Below are 21,685 nucleotides of genomic sequence, written 5' to 3' on the forward strand. Positions count from 1 at the left end.
CTGATCCTTCTTATCTGCCTTGATAACAAATAATTGCCCAACAGGTGCAAATGCATTTTTATTTCTTACATTTTTCCATTTGTATAATTTAATTTCCTTACAACAAAATGTTGTTTCACTTCGATATTTTTCTGTATAAAAGCTTTCATATAGTACAACATAAAATATTTTGGATTGCGTTTCTTTTTAACACTCTGAGGTCTGAGGTATCGCTGGTGATACCACCAAGTTTTTTTTCTTACCAATGTGAAAGAGACTCAAAATACTCTGTCAATGTTGCACATACAATCAAGAGTTATACACCATTTTAACCCTTAGGGGACTAAGCCCTTTTTGGTCCGTTTTCTCTATTTTTACATTTCGGCTTATAAACCATATGTAATGATGATGGACCACCATGTATTTGGTATCAATGGATTCAGAAGACCCTAAGCTACAAAAAGCATGCATGCAATATGTTTATAAAGGAAGTATGAGTGAAAAATTGTACAATAAACTAGAGAATTTCAAAAACGAAAATGAAATTTTTCTCATTTATTACTGAAAATCCTACCTCACACAACAATAGTGAAAAGTTTTTGACCCAAAAATATATTTTTCAAACCCTTTGCTTGACAGAAATGGGTTAATGTTCAATCAAATGTGTAAAGAACAGTTAAATAATTAACTTTATTTACAAACAGTCCTAGGCGTTTTTTTATTTTTGGGACTAAGCCCTTTTTGGTCTGTTTTCTCTATTTTTATATTTGGGCTTATAAATCATATGTAAAGGAGATGGAACACCCTGTGTTTGGTATCTATGGATTCAGAAGACCCTAAGCTACCATAAGCATGCACGTAATGTGTTTAGAAAGGAAGTATGAGTGAAAGAAAATGTACAGTAAACTAGAGAATTTCAAAAACGAAAATTAGATTTTTGTCATTTATTACTGAAAATCAAACATCACAGAATATAGAACAAAAAAAAAAAATTCAAACTCTTTGCTTGACAGAAATGTGTTATTGTTTAATCAAATGTGTAAAGAACAATTAAATAATTAACTTTTTTTTACAAACAGTCCTAGGCATGCCAGTGAGCAAAGCAAGGCCTCTCCATCGGTGTAAAAGCTGTCTGCTCCAGATTTCTCCTCGTCACTTTCCAGTAATTGTTCCAGAGCTTGTTCTGCCATAAATCTTTTACTGCTTGCCATTTTGATAAAACAATTCTGTAATAATGCTATATCTCTCTCGAATTTATCTCTTTGTGCTCGCTAATACTCAGATCGCTCTCTGTAACACTCCGATCGCTTTCTGCTTTCTCCACCTGATGCTGATTCTCCGATCGCTTATTGATTACACCCGGCTGCCGGTCTTTTACTATAGGCCAGCGAGCTTTTACAAGGCTACAGCAGAGCTACAGAGTCCTCTGAATGGCTAGAATACATCATGGTAACCTTCCTCTGATTGGGTTAGAAAAATATTCCTCCCAGCGGCAATTTTTACATTGGTTGTTGCGTGTTGAATCTGCCTAACATAATAGTTTTGATTGGCCTGTTTACGCAGTGGTATTGCGCAATAACGGAAGTTTAATATACAATATTTTCAGTGGAATCTGAGGAAGACGGCAAAAAAGACCGCATCTCTCTAGCATTAATAGTTTTTGAGATAACTACACATTTGTAAAAGTATGCCATTTTGGGCGGTACCGCCCAATCCGTCCCTCAAGGGTTAATCTGTGGAATATCTTCTTCTGAGTGTACACTCAGAGTAAAAACAAAATGTTGTGCTTTTTGCAAAATAAAGAAAACAAACATGATGCGTGATCTCTCGTCTCCCTCTGAATGAAGTCCAATCTGATAGTTCTCAGAAAATGAACTGTAACTTAGTGAATACTAATCACAAAAAAATGAAACTTATGTCTAAAAAAACGTTAAGATGTCAGGTTTTAAATTGTGTAAGTCAAATCGAAAACAAATATTCTCTGTTTATGTAATCTGTATGAAAAGAGAGCCATGTCAGAAGTCCATGATTCAGCTCATTATCCGCTAATGCGGCCACGCCCACGGAGCCAGCACTATTAAGACGCAAATTCTGAGGCAATACATGTATAAATCGTCTTAATCGTGTATTTATTGTCTTGAAAAGTGTTTTGAATAGCCATAGTTAACGATCTCTGGAAGCCTCTGTTAGTTCAGTTCCTGGAGAGTCACATGGTTATTCTTCATTAGATTAATTTGTGGACTAAAGGTGTACAGAGCGCCCACCGGCTGCAAGTATGAATTGAAAACACAGTATCCAGCGTTCATAGTGATGACAATAAATATTGAATTAATATTACTCCTCTGTATAGAAAATTGACATAAACATATGAGAATCCATCAATATTTCTCCAAAGGTGCATGCTTTTAAGCTAAAATATGAAATGCCATAAAGGTAACATAATTGTTCAGACACTTTGCATCACAGAAATACATTATATTTTAAAGAATATAATAGAATACCATTATTTTAAATTGTAATAATATTTCACAGTATTGCTGTTTTTTCTGTATGTTTGATATACACCATGATGAGCTTGAGACATGATCACAGAGGGTTTTTTTTCACAGCCTACCTGACTGAAAGAGCTCATTATTATGCAAGTCATTACAACTCATTATGCGATTATTTTGTCTTCTCAGGTGCAAACGACCCATTATTCATGATGATTCACGCCTCCATGCATACTATGTTTCTTGACCAAAGATGTTTTAGAAAATTTAAATCAATATATTGTTATAAATGAACGAGTAGGTAGGATAATTTTTACATCATTCTGAAGCAAAAGTCTAGTCTACAACCTCCAATACCCAGAAGTCTTGTGAAGACAGTTTTAATATTATTTTTTGGCCTTATTTCAGTGACTTAAGTTTTTTCAATAACCACACATAAACGTTATTCCTTCAAAAATACAAACATGTACATACATGTTCCTTACATATTATTGTAGCCTAGTTTGTGCTGAATACAGTGTAATGACACTTTTGTCATTAATATGTTTATGAACAACTGAAAAAAGCACAAATGTCAGCGCATGTCAAAACTTTTCCAGGCCCCAAATCAGCCTCAGACTCCAGAGGGATAACTCCCTCGGGTCGGTGGTCACGCCGGCGATACCACCTCGTTTTTTTTCATACCAGTGTGAAAGAAACTCAAAATACTCTGTCAATGTTGCACATACATACACCATTTTAATCTGTGGAATATCTTCTTTTATTTGTGTACACTCAGAGTAAAAACAAAATGTTGTGCTTTTTGCAAAATAAAGAAAACTAACACAATGCGTGATCTCTTGTCTCCCTCTGAAGGAAGTCCAATCTGATAGTTCTCAGAAAATGAACTGTAACTTAGGCCCAATCCCAATTCTACCCCTTACCCCTTCCCCTTTCCCTTCCCCTTCGTTTTGCGCGTTCACATGAAGGGGTGTCCCAATTCTCATTTGGTTGGAGGGGAAGGGGTAGGGGGAAGGGCCAGGTAGCCCTTCAAACGAAGATTTTTCGGGACCACACTTCAGACGAAGGGGTATGATAAATTTCCAACATGGACGACCGAGCGAGCAGAGAGACCCATAAATGTAAGTATTTTTTTTTTTTACGGTAAACAGTATTTTAGTAATAAATAATCACTTGTTTTATGTTGCCTTTAATCTTGTGTTCATGTATACGGTTATGTTCTCCGAAAAAAGGTTTGTTAAAATCGCTATGAAAACAGTTCGCTAATGTTTTTTACTTTATGATAGTTCCACAACATATTTCTTTATATTTTATTGAAACCCGCGTTGATTTGACAACATAAATCAAATCCGGTGGCAGCTAACTTGGTTTTTTGCCGCATGCCTGATTAATGTATTGTTTTGTTGTGGTTACGTCCATAAATACGTGTACGTTACATGACATAAACAAAAAGTGCATTCAGTTTGTGTGCTTATTCATCAGTATTGTATGTTCTGTATCAACCAGGGACTCCTGAGGAAAAACGAAGGCTCATATGTTTTCGTGCAGAATGAAAAATCCAAATACACAGCAAAACAACTCTGGGAGTGATTCATCTGTTAAACGTTTATGTTGCTTGTGCCTGATTACTGCGAGATATGTGCACTACTGTTCATTTTGGTTAAATGTTACAGGGCACTTATAAAAGACTTGGGTTTGGAGGGAAAGGTGACAGGCCAACAGGCATCCAAGAAGTGGGAAAATTTAAAGAAGAAATACAAGGTAAGCAGTGTGGTTCTATAAAAATTGGTAACACAATAAGATTATTTAATGAACTACATTAGTTAACTAATGTTTAATAAATTAATAATGAACTGCACTTATACAAATTGTTCATTTCAACATTTACTAATACATTATTAAAATCTTGTTAACATTATGTACTGTGAACTAACTGTTATGACAGAGACACCGGAGGCAGAGATAAAAGCAATGATGCAGTTTATTGAGGTGATCAGCAGAGACACAGGTGAGTAGACTGGTGAATACGATGATATGGAATTAGAATGGTAGATAATACTGTCCTTGTTCTTTATGCAGGTGATCTTGGAGGAAGACGCTGGAGCTGGCAGACGAACACACTCACACACAGGGAGGTAAGCACACAGGGAAACCAGGAGACGAAGGAGATAATGGAGTCAGGTAAGTATTACTTTTGGAGTCCTTGAAGGTAAGCATACAACAGGTTGTATCACAAACGAGATCGGACGATGTGTGTGTGTGAGTGTGTGGCATTTATCCTGTGGCTGATGACTGCGGTGATGTGCAGGTGGCGGTGATTAGTAGGCTGGTGATTGAGTGCATGGGTAAGGAAGTGAGGTGGAACCTGACGTGTCTGTGACAGTACCCCCCTCCCAATAAATCGATGGTAGAAGTTGGAGAAACCAAGGAATCGTTGGAGTTCTTTTACGGTGCTTGGAGCTGGCCAGTTTTGGATGGCAGATACCTTCCCCTCGTCCATCCGGATGCCACTGTGATCGATGACATATCCTAGGAAGTGGACAGAGGGCTGGAAAGAGCACTTCTCTGCTTTCAGGAACAGATGGTATTGCCGTAAGCGTTGGAGGACCTCTGCAACGTGGTGGAGATGTTCGGCCAAGCTCCGGGAGTAAATCAAGATCTCGATATATACCAACACGAACTTGTGGAGAAACTCCCGGAGCACCTCGTGGATGAAGTCCTGGAATACGGAGGGGGCGAAGACCAGGCCATAAGGCATCACAAGATATTCATAGTGACCGGTGGGCGTGACGAAAGCGGTCTTCCACTCGTCCCCCTCACGTATCCGGATGAGGTTATACGCGCTGCGGAGGTCCAGCTTGGTGAACACAGTGGCACCGCGGAGATGTTCCAGGGCCGCTGGGACGAAGGGAAGTGGGTAGCGGAATTTCACTGTAATCTTGTTGAGTGACCGGTAATCGATGCATGGCCGCAAGCCTCCGTCCTTCTTGGCCACGAAGACGAAGCTTGAAGCAGCAGGGGAAGTAGACGGGCGGATGTATCCTTGGTTAAGGGCCTCTTTGATGTATTCCTCCATGGCCTTCTCCTCCGGCACTGATAGGGGGTAAATGCGTCCCCTAGGCACTGGTTCACCCGGTAACAGATCTATGGCGCAGTCCCATGGCCGGTGTGGAGGAAGCTTGGAGGCGAAGACGTCACTGAAGGGGGCGTAGTCGGGAGGTATGTCGACGGAGCGTTTTTCTACAGGGCTTTCGATGGAGGTAGCATTGATGGAGAGGTTCTTGGAGTGAGGATGCTTTGGAACAGGAAGATCTGGGAAGCAGCTGAAGAAACAGTGGTCGCCCCACTTCAGGACTTCGCCCGTGCGCCAGGAGATGGTGGGATTATGGAGTTCCAACCACGGGCGCCCTACATTTACATTTTACATTTAGTCATTTAGCAGACGCTTTTATCCAAAGAGACTTACAAATGAGAGTAGTAGAATCAATCAAATCAACATGAGAACAACAGTATGTAAGTGCTGAGTGAAGTCACAGTTATGTCAGTAAAGTGCTCATAGCAATTATTTTTTTTTTTTTTTTTTTTTTTAAATACACAGATAGGAGAAGAATATTAGTCAAGGTAAATGCTACTACTACTGGGTCAAGTGCTGACGAAAAAGATACGTCTTTAGCATTTTTTTGAAAACGGCTAGAGACTCAGCTGCTCGGATAGAGCGTGGTAGGTCATTCCACCAGCCAGGAACAGTCCCACAGAAGGTCCGTGATAGTGATTTTGTGCCCCTATGTGATGGCACCACAAGGCGCCGTTCACTTGCAGAACGCAAGTTTCTGGAGGGTGCGTAAGTCTGAAGTAGTGAGTTAAGGTATAACGGTGCAGAGCCAGCGGTCGTTCTGTAGGCAAACATCAGAGCCTTGAATTGGATGCGAGCAGCTACTGGCAGCTAAGGCAGACTGACGAAGAGAGGAGTGACGTGCGCTCTCTTCGGTTCGTTGAAGACCAGTCTTGCTGCAGCATTCTGGATCAGTTGCAGAGGCTTGATAGTGCATGCTGGAAGGCCAGCCAAGAGAGCATTACAGTAGTCCAGTCTGGATAGAACAAGAGCTTGGACAAGAATTTGTGTGGAATGTTCCGATAGGAAGGGTCTAATCTTCCTGATGTTGTACAAGGCAAATCTGCAGGACCGGGTCGTTGCTGCAACATGATCTGTGAAAGTTAGACAATCATCCATCACCACTCCAAGGTTTCTGGCTGTCCTGGAAGGAGTGATGGTTGAAGACCCAAGTTGAACTGAAAGGTTGTGTTGAAGTGTTGGGTTTGCACCGATCACAAGCAGTTCCGTTTTTGCAAGGTTGAGTTGGAGGTGGTGGTCCTTCATCCAGGCAGAAATGGCTGTCAGGCAGGCTGTGATGCGACCAGCAACCGTCGGATCATCTGGTTGGAATGAGAGGTAGAGTTGTGTGTCATCAGCATAACAGTGATAGGAGAAACCATGATCCTGGATGACCGATCCTAGTGATGACATGTAGATGGAGAAGAGAAGTGGTCCAAGCACAGAGCCCTGAGGTACCCCAGTAGCAAGATGATGTGACTTGGACAGCTCACCTCTCCAAGATACCCTGAAGGACCTACCTGAGAGGTAAGACTCGAACCACTGGAGCGCAGTTCCAGTGATGCCCTTCGACATGAGTGTAGACAGGAGGATCTGGTGGTTCACTGTATCAAAGGCAGCAGACAGATCCAGCAAGATGAGTACTGATGATTTTGAAGATGCTCGTGCCAGTCTCAGGGCTTCAGTAACCGAGAGCAGGGCAGTCTCAGTTGAGTGGCCACTCTTGAAACCAGACTGGTGGTTGTCAAGAAGGTTGTTCTGTGTGAGATAAGTAGACAGTTGGTTGAATACAACTCTCTCAAGTGTCTTAGCAATGAAAGGAAGAAGGGATACTGGTCTGTAGTTTTCTAAAAGTGCTGGATTCAGAGTGGGTTTCTTAAGCAGTGGGGTAATCCTAGCCTGCTTAAAAGCTGTGGGAAATGTTCCAGTGTGAAGGGAGGAATTGATAATGTGAGTGAGTGCAGGTAGAATTGAGGAGGAGATGGACTGAAGAAGATGAGTGGGGATAGGGTCTAGCGGACAGGTAGTTGGGTGATTGGAAAGAATGAGTTTGGAAAAATCTGCCTCAGATAGCATGGAGAAGGAGGGGAGAATTTGTGTGTTTTCAATTAAGATGTTCTTGTCAGTGTGTGGTGTGGAGAATTGGCTGCTGATGGTTGTTATTTTATGTGTGAAGAAAGTGGCAAAGTCATCAGCTGTAAGAACTGATGTGGGAGGGAGGGGAGGAGGGCAAAGCAGAGTAGAGAAGGTTTTGAAAAGTGTCCGGGAGTCATTTGAGTTGTTAATTTTAGTGTGATAGTAGGAGGTTTTAGCATTGGAGACATTAGTAGAGAAAGAAGAAAGGAGTGACTGATATAAGCTAAGGTCAGTAGGATTTTTAGATTTGCGCCACTTCCTCTCTGCAGCCCTGAGTCTAGACCGATGCTCACGGAGAACATCAGAGAGCCAGGGGGCAGAGGGGGTGGCGCGGGCTGGTCTGGTTAAAAGGGGGCAGAAATCGTCTAAGCAAGATGATAGAGTGGTGCAGAGAGTGTCAGTAGCAGTGTTAGTGTCCATTGATGAGAATTGGTTAGCGGGTGGAAGTGTGGATGAGACCGAAGAGGATAGATGAGATGGTGAGAGGGAGCGTAGGTTTCGCCGAAAAGTGACATGTGGTGGAGTGTGTGATGAGTTGGGGGTCAGGTTGAGTGTGAAAGTAATGAGAAAGTGGTCTGAAGTGTGTAGTGGAGTAACCAGTGTATTGTCGGTGGAGCCACAGCGTGTGTAGATGAGGTCCAATTGGTTACCTGATTTGTGGGTAGCTGAGGTAGCCACTCGCTTGAGATCAAATGAGGCAAGCAGCGTGTGGAAGTTAGCAGCCTGAGGTTTGTCTAGATGGATGTTGAAGTCACCAAGTACTAGCAGAGGAGTGCCATCCTCGGGGAAGGATGAAAGTAACACATCCAACTCCTCCAAGAAGTTACCTAGCTGACCTGGGGGACGATAAACAACTACAACATGAATTTTAGTAGGGTAGGTGATGGTAATTGCATGTGATTCAAATGAGCCATTTTCAGAGAGAGATGGTAAAGGATTGAACTTCCATTCATTGGACATAAGCAAACCAGTACCACCACCCCTCCCAGTCTGGCGTGGGGTGTGAGAGAAAGTGAAATTAGGGGATAGGGCGGCTGGTGTGGCAGTGTCCTCTGGTTTGATCCATGTCTCAGTCAGAGCCATGAGATGGAGATCTGAATAAGTAGCAATAGCTGTGATGAAGTCTGCTTTGTTGACAGCAGACTGACAATTCCAGAGCCCAATCGAAATAGAAAACAATGTACTAGGTGACATGGGTAAAGAACGCAGGTTGTTATGGTTGCGCTGCCTACAGCGTGTAGCACGCAATTTACGAGTGTTAGTAATAGAGGGAATTTGGAAGCACATATCTAAAACAAGTCAAAAGACAGACAAGAACACACTGTATGAAGAGGAAAGAAAGAATAAAAAAAGAAAAGAAAAGAGCAATACTCAAGTGTTGTGTCGTTGCTCTGTGGAGTCGCACAGGTAGAGTCGCTGGTCTTTACACTCTTCGGTCTTCACACGAGGAGGGCTTCACATGAGGGCTGCCGCGTCCGCTGCCGCGGTACACTATGCACTTATACCAGCTTATTACAACGTTAGTTAGTTCAGCAGGCCACGCCTTACTGACTCAGAGCGAACGAGAACAAACGCGATTTGCCACGTGACCTCAGTAAACAAGCAGTAAAGCAACTATACAGCACTAAAATCAACTAGAAACGACAGCAAAACATTTACAGTATGCAGATCCTCTTGTAGCTTCGATGATTCTCTCTAATGAATGCTAAATAACAACTGTTTATATACTAAGCTGCCTTTGGCCACGCCTTACTGACTCAGAGCGAACGAGAACAAACGCGATTTGCCACGTGACCTCAGAAAACAAGCAGTAAAGCAACTATACAGCACTAAAATCAACTAGAAATGACAGCAAAACACTTACAGTATGCAGATCCTCTTGTAGCTTCGATGATTCTCTCTAATGAATGCTAAATAACAACTGTTTATATACTAAGCTGCCTTTGGCCACGCCTTACTGACTCAGAGTGAAGGAGAACAAACGCGATTTGCCACGTGACCTCAGTAAACAAGCAGTAAAGCAACTATACAGCACTAAAATCAACTAGAAACGACAGCAAAACACTTACAGTATGCAGATCCTCTTGTAGCTTCGATGATTCTCTCTAATGAATGCTAAATAACAACTGTTTATATACTAAGCTGCCTTTGGCCACGCCTTACTGACTCAGAGCGAACGAGAACAAACGCGATTTGCCACGTGACCTCAGTAAACAAGCAGTAAAGCAACTATACAGCACTAAAATCAACTAGAACCACGTCAGCGGTGGACTCCTCCAGAACCAGCAGATGGATGAGTTTATGATGGAAGATACCCACTTGTAGTTGAAGGGGTCCAGCGACACGGCGAACCGTCTTACTACTCAGGGGTTTGCCCGTGATGGAGTTGATCTGATAGTGAGTCGGAGACGGCGAGGTCTTGAGCCCGAAGTGTCGACAGAGGGCACCGGAGATGAAGTTTCCTGCTGACCCTGAATCGAGGAGTGCCACCACTGGAATGGAAATATCAGCAGCAGTAAGGTTTACAATTGTAGTGAGTGGTTTCATGTTCTGAATAGAAGGAATGATGGCACTCACCACAGGTCGAGGAGGACGGGTTGGGCATGTTGAGATGACATGCCCAGGTAATCCACAGTATAAGCACAGATTCAGGGTCAGCCTTCTTTGTCTTTCTGTGGGTGATAGACGGGAGTTATCCAACTGCATGGGTTCGGTGGCTGGTTCTGGAGAGCTGACGGTTCGGACCGATGGAGGAACGTGCCGGCGAATGGCTGGCCCTGGTGCTCAAGGAGACACGACTGCATACGAGAACCCACTCTGATGGCAAGTTGGATGAAGCGTTCGAGTCCTAAGGAGTCCTCGTATGCAGTGAGATGCAGCCGCACGTTGGGTTCCAGACCCTGTCGGAAGGTGGTGATGAGGGCTTGTTCTTTCCATCCACTGTTTGCGGTGAGTGTTCGGAACTGCAAGGCATAATCATTAACTGTATTGTTTCCTTGTTTTAAATTATACAATTTCTCACCAGAAAGCGGCATAGGATTTTACTACAGGTCCTTTCTGAGTCCAGAGGGAATCTGCCCATTGAAGAGCCTTGCCTTGCAGTTGGGAAATCACGAACGCTATCTTCGCCATGTCGGTAGGATATAAGTGCGGCTGCATCTCCAGGACCAACTCACATTGAAGGAGGAATCCACTGCAGTCCTCCGCCGATCCTGAGAAGGGCGCCGGTTTGGCCATGGGACTGGTGGTGAATACAGGAGAAGCAGCGGTGGTGGTGGATGCGGAAGCAGCCGCGGCAGTGGATACAGGTGACGATGATGGTGGTTGTGGAGTGAGAGCTTGTCGGAGAGCATCCACGAGCTCTTGAAACGGGTCGTGATGGCTCATGCTGATCGATAATTGTTATGGTCCGGTCTTCTGTTATGACAGAGACACCGGAGGCAGAGATAAAAGCAATGATGCAGTTTATTGAGGTGATCAGCAGACACAGGTGAGTAGACTGGTGAATACGATGATATGGAATTAGAATGGTAGATAATACTGTCCTTGTTCTTTATGCAGGTGATCTTGGAGGAAGACGCTGGAGCTGGCAGACGAACACACTCACACACAGGAAGGTAAGCACACAGGGAGACCAGGAGACGATGGAGACGAAGGAGATAATGGAGTCAGGTAAGTATCACTTTTGGAATCCTTGAAGGTAAGCATACAACAGGTTGTATCACAAACGAGACCGGACGATGTGTGTGTGTGTGAGTGTGTGGCATTTATCCTGTGGCTGATGACTGCGGTGATGATGTGCAGGTGGCGGCGATTAGTAGGCTGGTGATTGAGTGCGTGGGTAAGGAAGTGAGGTGGAACCTGACGTGTCTGTGACATAAGTACTGTAACAAAGTATTATTACTTCGTTACATTACACCACTGGAAATACACAACTTTACAAGACAATGTCAGTAACATTTCACATTTACCTAGTACAGCTTCACCAAATTACTGGTTGTTATGTTAATCTCATGCCTTCTCACTTAAACATACACAAAACATATTCAGTGCGATGTGTTATACCTTAGATTACAAATTCACAACACCTAAGATTTACAGTTAACGTAAACAAAGTTATAACCGGTGATACGGCTATGGCTAAAGCTTACCTTGGTAATTGTGGATACACTCTTCGTGGAAGAATTTATATCCCTTGTCCAATTTGTTCCCTTTAGTAGACGAATGCATCTCCACACTCTTCACCACATCGGCGCTGGTGAACTTCGGAAGACAACTCAGGCTCGCCGAAAACACTCTAGCTGCCATTTCTCCGCCAACAAAGCTCACACCGGAACTGGGTTTACACTTCGTTCACGTGTTTCCAGTTTTTGCGTAAATGGTCTATAAGGGCAAACGTTCTAAAATAAGGGTCAAACTCACTCTGGCGGCCAGTTAGAATATTTTAAACTCACGCTTGAAAGGTGTGCGTATCCTGGGTGTTTTAATATTAGAAAGCCTAAAAGAAAATTTTTGTCAGGATAGAAATTTGTGACTTTTCAGAGATTTCCTATACACAATAAGGAATGAAACTGTGGTTGCTACGCCTACGTCAACCGTGACCTTTTCAACGTAATTGCGTATTACGTGACGTCACGAAGGCACATCAGAGAAAAGAGCAAAGCCAGCATTTGTGTTTATAAAACTAAAACGTTTTAATCTTTTTTAAAAAAAAAAGACATGAACATCTTGGATGACATAGGGGTGAGTAAATTATAAGTAAAAGTTTATTTAAAAGTGAACTAATCCTTTAACTGTCAACGCAAAGCGTCCATTTTCAAGACGAACAGGTCACTGGTGCCGCCATTGCGCAATAGTATATGTATAAATTAAGATATATGCCCATAAAAACGGTAAAGAAATACTACATACTTTTGTTATAGTGACGTAATAATCTGTTTGGTTGTTAAATGTCGGCTATTGGCTGTATCATGAAGTAAAATCAAATGAAATCGATAGGCTTACCTGTTGAATTATTCACAGACAGCATACGCAGCTCAACTAATAAAGGTCTTCATCGCTGGCAAACAATTGGATGCATTTGCAGATTTGCTTTTAATTGACTGTAGGTCCACTGCCACTTCATCCACTCCGAGTGAGAAACCGCTTCAAACGATTCAGCGCGTGCAGGAACTGAACAAATCATTCAAACTGATTCGTGAATCAATTTAGACAGTTTTACCAACTTGTTTGATCAAGTCTTTGAACGGAATCGACTCAAAAGAGTGATTCATTTGTGAATGGGGCAACATTCATGAAAAAAGAGATAGCACGCATGGAATAAACTACGCATTTCTTAACATTTACAGTATTGAATTAAAATAAAGTAACGAGAGGAACGTTGCCCATTGTAGCGAAGTAAAAGTACAGATTTTTCATTACAAATGTACTCAAGTTAAAGTAAAAGTACCCACATTTAAATCTACTCTAAAAAGTACAAATTTTCCAAAAAAGTACATGTAACGAAGTAAATGTACTTTGTTACTACCCACCTCTGCGAATGATTGATCAAAGGCTATTTTGTACTTGTGATCCGTTTTTTCCCCCAACGGGTCTGGTTTCGATTAATGCACATGATTGCGACAATATTTGATTTATATGTGTTTTTCCAAGTCACCTCAGGGTTAGAGGTGAGAGTTAGTTAACTATAATAACCCTGCCTGTGCAAAACATCCACAGAACTGCAGTACAGTCATTTTTTTCATGAATATTTACATTCACAAATTATTTAATTTGTAAATAATTACAATAATTGTAATTTTTAAATTATTTATCGTGTATTTTTCATGTTTTAACAGAAATAAATGTGTTGCCCCAAGAACAGACATTACATCTTTCTTACAAGGTTGCAATAAACGTATTGAGTGCCACAGTTTGAAAGAGAAAAGGGCAAACTAGCCTTTAAAGACTTAATTATCTGTGATATAATTATAGGCAAGTTTTTTTCCACAACTGGCTATTGTTTTGTATTTTGCATTCTGCACCAAAATGCACATTGTTACGGTTGCAAAATACAGTATTTTAAAGCTACAGTCCGCAGTTTTTCCTCTTTGTCGCCATCTCTGTTTGAAATATGCGATTGCAGTAATATGCAAAACAGTTATCTGTACGTGTGTTGTGCCTCGGCACGGCTCGTCAGCGCGGATGAATCTAATGCTTGCTGTCAGTCACTGCACCGGTGTGGATACTGAACTTCAGAATCACAGATTCTACGTCTTGAAAGTGTGACCAATATAAGAATTTTCACTGGAAAATATCATCTGAACAAGTAAGTAACATGTCTGCCACTTTTGTTCTGACCAACTGAGGAAGAAAGCATTAGACCTACAATAAAATCACGCTGCCAATAATGATTAAATCTAACGATCGCTTAGCTCAGATCACGTCAAACCGTGCAAATTATTATTACTGTTATATTGTTAATGTTAACAACATCAGCATTGACTATGCTATGACTATGTATATGCTATGACTATGTGTATATTAGCGTAACCTGTAGATTTCAATTTCTGTAGTCACTCCACAGTCTCAAGTCTTTTGCTTTTTGACTACGGCTGAATCTCCAGTTGTCACTGATGATTGTCATTTGGACCTTTCTGGATAACAATCCGCCATCAAAATGACAAGTTTAATTATTTCAGCTGCTGTGAGAACAGGCTATGAATTATCCACTACAAGCATTGTCCTCGTGTGATAAAACCGACTAGCCTGGACGGACTCCTTCCTTCTGTTTACGGACGTGACGTAATGATGCACAGACAAACTGCTGCATGCTCGAATTTCCTGCAGAAATCCACCATGTCGCTCTTATTATAAAACATTATTACAAGCTTACCATTGTGAATCAAGATAAGATAATGAGATGGTTGGTTATGTACTTGCTCAAAAATTTATTTTGGATCATTTTTAACCAAAAAAAAAGTTACGGACTGCAGCTTTGAAATGAGAAAAAAATCCATATTTAAATATTGAATTACATTTATGTAGACAAATTGTAAATGCTGTGTAAATATATTAATGCCACTTCTCATTCTGTGTCACCTCTGTTATGCAAAGATGGATTTTGTTGATAATGATTTCATTTGATGGGTAACAGCCAGTATTAATTTAATACTACTATTATTATTTTTTTTTTTCAGGTCTTAAAGAGCCTTAAAGGGGCTCTATGTAAGATTTTTACTCTAATAAAGCATAAAAATACCCTAATATGTTTGCAGATATTTAGGAAACATGCTAAGTTCACCTACTTGTTTCTCAGAAAAACAATGCTACAGCCAGATATTCTACTTTGAAATGTGCGTTCCGTGTCGGAATGTCTGTCTTTGTTTTGGTCTGTGCGAAACCTCGTGCTGCAGTTTATCCAATAGTATTTCGACATCACAGGTTGCCAGTTGGCGGAAAACATTGCGTACTGCAGCCATGGAAACCAGCAAACAAACTGGTTCGGAGAATCGCTAAAAGTCTCTGCATCCATCTAAATATCTCTATGAACGACAGCATATTAAAACAGATCAATCAACTCATCAGCTTACAGTGTTTACTGTAAGTCTCCTCAGCTTTCATTGTGAATTGCTCCCTATTGTTGCTGGCAACCAGCATCTTTGAAAGAGGGGGCGGGCAAAACAATATTCTGAATTTGGACTGCAGAACCTATTTTGAACACTGGGTGTCATTATTACTTAGAGCCCCTTTAAATTTGACTTTAAAAAATGTGCAGCAACCCCGAAAGAAAAAAACTAAATAAACAAAGTAAAAATTATTTAGACTGATAAATTTGTCTCCCACAAGGATTCTACAGATGTCATGATATATCGATAACGTGAATTCTTTTGGCCACAATAACCATGGTGTGAAAAATCGTGACAGCCCTAATTGTAATGTAGTATTTCAAAATAATATACTAAATATATTGTCTTGTGAATTTTACATACTTCCTCTTGTACATTCAGTGGTGTTGTATCCAGAGTAGCTGCAACATCATTTCCCATGGTGGTCAGGGAGTACAAGTCTACTTCCGCAATGCTGGACATTTTGGATTTTGTTCCACGTCCATTTGATGTATTGGCATTGTTGTGATTTTTAGGCTTCCCTGGTTGGTATCAGTGGTGGGACAGAATAGAACTTGAACTGTCCCAGCTTAGAAGAACCAGTCTTTTCCTCTTTTTTGGCCCATGATTGCTCAGCGAATCTAATGTCCTTTAAATTCAGGGGGGGGGGGGGGGGGGTTGAAAATTTTTTGAGAAAAGCCATGCTGCATTATATGTTCCATGTATCTTCCTTACAGAGAAGTGTACATTTTACGGACAAATTTGCCCGGACGCAGTCTACGTAGGATGTAGAACGCCTTCTGTAGGATGTTTTGCTTGACAATGGAAAACCATCCTTCTACATGGCAGTTTGTTTCTTGTGTCTTGAGCTAAGGGCCTGCCCATGTGCACTCAGTGCTGCTACCTCTTCAATGTATTTTTTCTGTGCATCTTCCCCCAATGTGGCCCACCTACCCTTGATATCATTCATTGTGCCTGAGGAAAAAAAGAGATGCACAGAAAACGTAACACTTTAGAGTCAGCATCTCTTTTTTAAAGTAAATTCATACAACAACAATCTGTCCAACACGCTGGTTTACTTGGCTTGTAAACCCATTTCTATGTAACAACTCTGTAAAAACAAGATAATGTGTATAGTAGATGACCTGATGATTATTTAAGACACAATGCAGTCTTAAACTGATAAATGCAACTTTCGTGAGTGAAGTACTTGCCAAATGCTATTTTGAAAATCTGTTTCACGACCCTTGTTGTAAACCCCTGATGTAAATTGGGCAACTATGTACAACAAACCATTGAGTATAACAAAAGCATCCGTTAAATATTGTCTCTCACCCCTGTTTGACAGTATGTCTCTACAAAAGAGATTATATGGTGAAAGCTCTCTGATATGAACTTTGGCCTTTGATGGCCGAGGCTCAGAAGAAGCTTTTCTTTTGTAATTACCAATCCAGTTCTGAAATAGAAAAACAAAAATAATTATATAATAATTTATACTGGCAGTACAGCAGAATGATACATTTATTTGACATGTTGATTGTTAGTGTGGCACTAAAGTAAACCTATGACACTTCTATACTACTTCTATGATACTGGTGTCCAAACCTGTAGCCGATGCCGCTGTGGGAATCTATTCCGACTCAACTCGAGTAATGCCATCCTTAAAAAATGTTTTCAGGGTTTCTTTCTGCTCATCATTAATGCGAGTTCTCTGTTGTCGAATAACAAAAAGAAAGAAGAAGCTAGTCAGTAATAAATCAGTAATAAAAAAGACAGTGTTACAGATCATACCATCACACTTGCCTAATGCTTCTAGATTAGCAACAGTAAGGGCTTACCTCTCTGGGCCATCTTCAACCTAAAACATAAACAGATTTGTGAATGGGCTCTCTAAACAGCCTGAAACAAAATTTGGATTGTTCAACAGACGTAGAGCATGGAAATAAATAAAACAAACTTACCACACGCTGGAAATTGATGCTGTAGAGGGAGACAAAAAAAGGTAGGTAAAGAGATATTAATGTTACGCAGGCAGATAGTTAGACAGCTAAGCAGACAGACAGGCAGACCTGTGCCTTTGGGTTTTATTTTTCAAGTTCAATGTTGAGGACAGCAATAAATGTGACATACGGACACCACAGTATATTTACTTCTAATAGATTGCCAGTGTTCGTCTTTTACATAAATCAATTTAATTGTAAGGTTCCTCATGTGTCAAACCCAGATAACTTTATATTACATTCTATTCAAGATCCCAGGGTTTCCAAACAGCCATAAAATACATCTTGGGTTTGACTATTCCACTCAATATTACTATAATATATGTTAGCTTCAGTGAAACGTTAACTAGTGTTCCACCTGAGAATAAACAAGGAGAATATCACAAGAGATGAGTGATATTTTCTCAGTGATGACGTTTAGTCATATGATTTTCACGTTAAAGACACCACTCATATTCACATACAGGTAGGTCACAGTAATATATTTAAACATTTCCTTTTTGTTGCAAATATATTAACTTATAACCATACGCAAAAAAATTATCTAAACCTTTCATTCTTTTCACCATCAGTGAATAAAACATGAATAGTTGCGTATACTCATACAAAACTCATGAACAGTTACAAAACAGTATGAAACATAATACAAAATATATAAACACCTTTTAGCTTTTCCACATGGTGAAAACCATTTTAACATTACGCAACCATGCGTTAGGCCCAACTACCATGTGCTTTTCGCATAAACACGCACAAACACACTTAATAATAATAAAAAAAAAAGAGTAAAAGTTTTACTATTACATACACGTTCTTAACATTCATACTCGTTTTCTAAATGCATTATATTAACTTTATTGATCTGTTACCTGAGAATAAACAGGGAAAATGATAACACGAGATGATGAATGATGTTCTCAGTGATGGCGTTTACTCGTATGAGCCAACTCTCGCGATCTCACTTCATAACGTTCGCCCGCATGGAGAAACTCTCGCGATACCGTGTGAGAGAGCGTGACATAACTTAACAAAGTAATCGATCTGAGATTAACGAATCAATCTCAGACTAACAGCTCTATTATAAACATTACATAATAAAACAATTAAACAATAATGTTTAACTATTAAACTAGATGACCCCATTAGACACGTAAAACATGCTAATTAGCAATGTTAATGCTCACATAAAGCAAGTAACGTAATATCTAACACGGTTATCTCATGTACGCCACCTGGAAACACATTTTCTGTATTGTTTTCGATTATTGATTAATTAATTACTACTTAAATGTTCGGTTTTATAATTTCAATGGTCTTAGCTGAAAAATATCAACCGGCGGGAAATACCGCAACGATGCCACGTCATCCAGTGGACTTACGATTTGATTGGCCTCTTCTGGCCTGTATCTATGAGCTGATAACCACTGATAACGCCCATTCAATCGAGTGATAACATTTGGAGCAGGTGGTTAAGGTTGAGTTCACTTTCTGAGGTAAAACTTTACTTCATACGAAATTATATCAACGACTTTCAATAAATAAATAAACTACATGCATAAATCAATCAATTCCGGTGAGATGTAAAGTAAAAAAGGTGAGAAATCCTGCCAGAGTATAAAGTTAAAAAAATTAATCCTGTCCTTTCCTGACAGTAAAGTTAATTGTTTGAGGTAAATTTTTACTTCACAAGACATTCATGTAATTAATTTATTAATTGAAAGCTGTTGATTAAAATTTCTTGTGACAAAAAAAACCTTCTGTCAGGGATTGGAAAAGGGCAGTCTATAGGGTTATGGTATGAATTAATCGACTACATTGACAAATCGATTCCTGTGAAGAAAAAAATAAAAGTGCCATTTTTCCACTTCCTGACAGGAAAGTTCATTTTTAAGGTACCTTTTAATTCACAAGACATTTATTCATGTAATTGATTAATTGAAAGTTGTTTTTCCATAAAACACTTCAATTTTACTTCAATTTTAAACTTTAATAGACACAAAAGCATTTTTTAAATAACTCCTCTGATAGCCGTTATGACAAATGACATACAATATAGTTATAACTCTGACAGGATTATTCTTTTAAAACAATTGTAAAAATGACATGTTTATTATAAGTATTCTTATGCATTGTGTATTTTTCTCTTACCCTCAAGATGGCAACACCAAGCCCCTACTCACACCCAGGACCGATTCGCCGCAGATGTGTGGTGAACCGGACTACCTGTAAAGCAGCCACCTTCAAATCAAAGGAAGGAACAATAAAAGGCATGTCCTTCACAATCAAAACAACTAGTGCACTCAGTGACAGAACAAATATTTACCTGTCGTCGACCTTTGTTGACGAACCAAATTTAGAAGAGGGCACAACCTATTACCTTAAAAATGTTACAGTGAGCAACAAATATGGCAGCCAAAATATACATTTTGGCAAATCATCCAGCAAATTTAGGACTGCACCAATTGAATTGGCAGCAAAAGTAGAAAAGGCTGCCAGAGAGGCCCTATGCCCTCAATCTCAAAAAGTCACGGGCAATGAAGGTGACATCTTCTCAAGGGGTGACTACTTGAGTCTCCAAGGACGAGTGGTCAAAGTAAGTTAATGTCCTCGCTGAATATCTAAAGATTAAAGGGAATTTCTGTCATGAATTACTCCCCTCATAATGTTCAAATTCCGCGTAACATTATATTTACATCTGCTTCAGTCACGGGAAACAATTGCTGCATGTTGGGCAGTCTTAGAAACTTTTATCTAGTCTCTAAAGCCGAGGACACACTTAACGATTGTAAAAGACCGATTATGAATGTAAATTGATACTTATGACTGATCGCGCTCAAACGCGCCCTGTCAGAGTCAGCTGCATTTAGTCTGCGATTATAGTCAGTGTTCAAATTCCATGTGTGAGTATATAAATCTGCTTCAGTCGCAGGAAACAATCGCTGTATGTTGAGCACAGTCTTAGAATGTTTTAGATAGTCGTTAAATGTGTGCACAGCTTAACTGATGATAAATGAGAATCTTTACAAAAAGGCCAATTTAAAGGCCAGCCCCGGGCCCATATGCAATTTTTTTTTACGGCCCCCCCTTGTTGTTGTTGTTTTTTTTTTTTATTCGACTGATACGACTCTTGCTTTGGAGTTTCAGAATGATTATAGCATCATTTCAGATGCGATGAGTCCGAAGATTATTCTAGTTATGAATTAATTACTCTGTCTTTTTTTACAGTTTTTCTCGATTGCTTACACACATTTTCTGAAAGCATGCCTCATACTCTCAGAACTCTACACACAAATCAAAAAACACACACACAATGGGCAAAACTCCTCAGTTCTCCTGCAAAATGAAACTTTACATTCAAAACAATGTTCTTTCTTCTCAAAATGGTATTTTGTTTTCAAATGACACACACAAACCATCATATGATTAGACATTTATAAGAACCAGTTGAACACTGATGTGCTCTATGTAAAACACAATGATGAATGGAAAACACTTCTCCATTCATCATAATGACTTTGGTCTTTATTTGGTTCAATGTTACACTTACTACAGACAGTACATACATAAGTGTGTTGTAAAATATTTGTAGTGTGTGTGTGTGTGTATATATATATATATATATACACACACACACACACAAGCAGCTTTTAACCTCTCGACGATGCTGAATGACTTCTTTAGTTTAGCAAACAAAACGCTCGAGTGGGTGTTAATATCACTCACTTTCATGTTTTTTTTTGCACAACCTGCAAAAGTCTGCTGTTTCTGCAAATCGCTGATCAATGCTTCAAACCAAAACAAACTAAACCTGTCTGGAGTTTTCGCATCGTCTGCAAAGTTCGTCACCCGGATCGTTGATCTGATTGGTTGAAGGACTATCCAATTGCGTGAATAATGCTCGTTGATCACGCCTCTTGTGCAGAAGTTCAAGTACTGCAAACTCCCCAGACCAATGTTCAATTTTAAATTGAGCTTGGTCTGGTGATAGCCAGACAGTCGTAATAGATTTATTTTTTGATTGTGTAGGGGTAATTCTAAATCCTGGTCCAGGGTTATGCAAAAATACATCAAGCTGTATTTTAAAATACAAAATATCTTAATTTTAAGTGTATAAAAATAAACTACTGTATTTTTGTATTTTAAAAATACTAAAAAAACACTTTTAGAATGAGGTGTTCCAGTAGCTTTTGGTGGAGGGGGTAGTGGAAATATTCCATTCCAGATTTTTGTATGGTTGCTACATGTCTTGGTGTTTTCAGCAAAGTACGTGCAGTGGATGGAAGGTCTGTGTGGCCGTGTTGCTGAAGGACCTTTAACAGATGGTCAACGGCATTAATTTTGACTTGGAATTTGGATGCCCAGGTTGCCAGATCTGTTGCC

At 40.1% G+C, this 21,685-nt stretch overlaps 1 pseudogene; it reads left to right on the forward strand.

The window, feature by feature from the left end:
* LOC137006927 (gastrula zinc finger protein XlCGF57.1-like) overlaps positions 1-21,685 on the forward strand; it is a 194,374-nt pseudogene that overhangs the window by 20,624 nt on the left and 152,065 nt on the right.

This window comes from Chanodichthys erythropterus, chromosome 3 (assembly GCF_024489055.1).
Source record: "Chanodichthys erythropterus isolate Z2021 chromosome 3, ASM2448905v1, whole genome shotgun sequence".
Lineage (NCBI taxonomy): Eukaryota > Metazoa > Chordata > Actinopteri > Cypriniformes > Xenocyprididae > Chanodichthys > Chanodichthys erythropterus.